The following is a 1,905-nucleotide window of genomic DNA, read 5'->3' as shown; positions in this document are numbered from 1 at the left end:
AGGGGAAAGATATAAAAGAGACCTAAGGGGCAACTTTTTCACGGAGAGGGTGGTGCGTGTATGGAAATCTTGGCACTCTGGCAAGCAAAAGAGTTTAAGAGAGCAAGACTATAGTAGGTGAAAGTATAGCCAAAGACAAAGAAGACCCTGGGATGGGGGAGTCCAGAACAAGAGGACATAGGTTTAGGATGAGAGAGGAAAGATTTTATAGGGACATAAGGGGCACCTTTGTCACTCGGAGGGTGGTACGCGTATGGAATGAGCTGCCAGAGGAAGTGGTGGAGGCTGGTACAATTGCAACATTTAAGAGGCATTTGGATGGGTATATGAATAGGAACGGTTTGGAGGGATATGGGCTGGATGCTGGCAGGTGGGACTAGATTGGGTTGGGATATCTGGTCGGCATGGACGGGTTGGACCGAAGGGTCTGTTTCCATGCTATACATCTCTGTGACTCTATGAGTCTATGAAGAGCCTTGACACATAATTCACGTAAACCATTGCCATCAAAGGTAGAGATAATGGATCAAAGTGTAAAGTAGATGGCTAATTTGCTGGAGAATCCTACGCAGATGAACCCCCATTGCAATTTGCTGCAGGCTGTTTTCTCTCTTATAAGTATTGTGTGGAGAAGTCCCAGGTGTGTGACAGAATGACTGGTATCCAAGACAATTTAAAGGTTCAGAAAATGGTAATGGAATATTTGAATACATCTGTTGAGAACTTCAAAATATACCTACTGCCAAAAACATTTCTGTATTGGCCTAGACTTTGCTTCCTCTTGAGTAGACCCTTGTAATTCTTTTTCTTAAAAAACAATTATCTGATGTGGTGTAACAATTATGCCACTTGCGCAATGTTCTCCAACTGTCAAAATTCCATTAGCCTCCAGACTTTGGAGCCCGATTGTAATCTGACAGCTCCAGTCAGTAAACACTTAAAAAGCAATTTAGCAAAATCTTCAAGTTTTCCAGCTCTTTACAGATAAGTAGAAAAGAACAATACCTGTTTACTGACCAGATGTGAGCCCTTGCTTGTAAAGTGCAGAGTTCAGTATTACTCCTTGAGGCAAAGAGAAAAATAAAATGTTTCATGGAGCCTTCGCTTTTGGTTCAATGTAGCCGAGAATTAATATTATCCGTCACATGAAACTTACCTGATTATTTCATCCATTAAATGAGTGATTTTAAAATTTGCACTGACAAAATATCACAATAGACCAATTTATGGTGAGTACTGATGCTATTTTTATTACGTGTGCATTTTAGAATTGCTGTTTCCACTGAAACGCTTTAGATTTTAAATATGGTAGAGGAGAAATTCAGTTTTAATTTGAAATTAAGTTTATACTGCAAATTTTAAAAACAAATGCTGCATATTTTTTGAGCACATTTCATTTGATTACATTTGATTTAGTTTATTAGTGAATTATACCCTTGGAATATTTATTTGAAGAACCAAATGCTCAGATTTTTATAAAGGACAATAGATGAGCAAATAAGATTTTCAACACTAAGCATAAAGGATAGTGAGCATAAAGATAGGAGGATTGATCATTGAACATGTGATTGGAGATTGGTATAGGAGGGAGGACAGCAGATTTCTGAGGCATTGGGATCAGTTTTTGAGCAAGTGCAACCTGTAAAAGTTGGATGGGTTACACCCTAACAGCACTGGAACTCATACCATCACACACAGATGATTTGTTACTGCTGTTGGCAAGGGTTTAAACTAGCTTGTCAAGCGAATGGGAACCTGAGGGGGAGATCACATTCAAAGGAAATAAAGCTGGTAACAGGAAACAGAAAAGTAGCAAGTGAAATTCAAAGGCAGGTGTAATGAAAGCAGGTGTCAGTCAACTAAGCTTAGAATGTGGAATAATGTCAAAAATACAAAGTGAAGGAC

The sequence above is a fragment of the Chiloscyllium plagiosum genome, chromosome 3, assembly GCF_004010195.1.
Source record: "Chiloscyllium plagiosum isolate BGI_BamShark_2017 chromosome 3, ASM401019v2, whole genome shotgun sequence".
Classification (NCBI taxonomy): Eukaryota; Metazoa; Chordata; class Chondrichthyes; order Orectolobiformes; family Hemiscylliidae; genus Chiloscyllium; species Chiloscyllium plagiosum.
The sequence above is the reverse complement of the archived record's forward strand: the minus strand, read 5'-3'. Positions refer to the sequence as shown.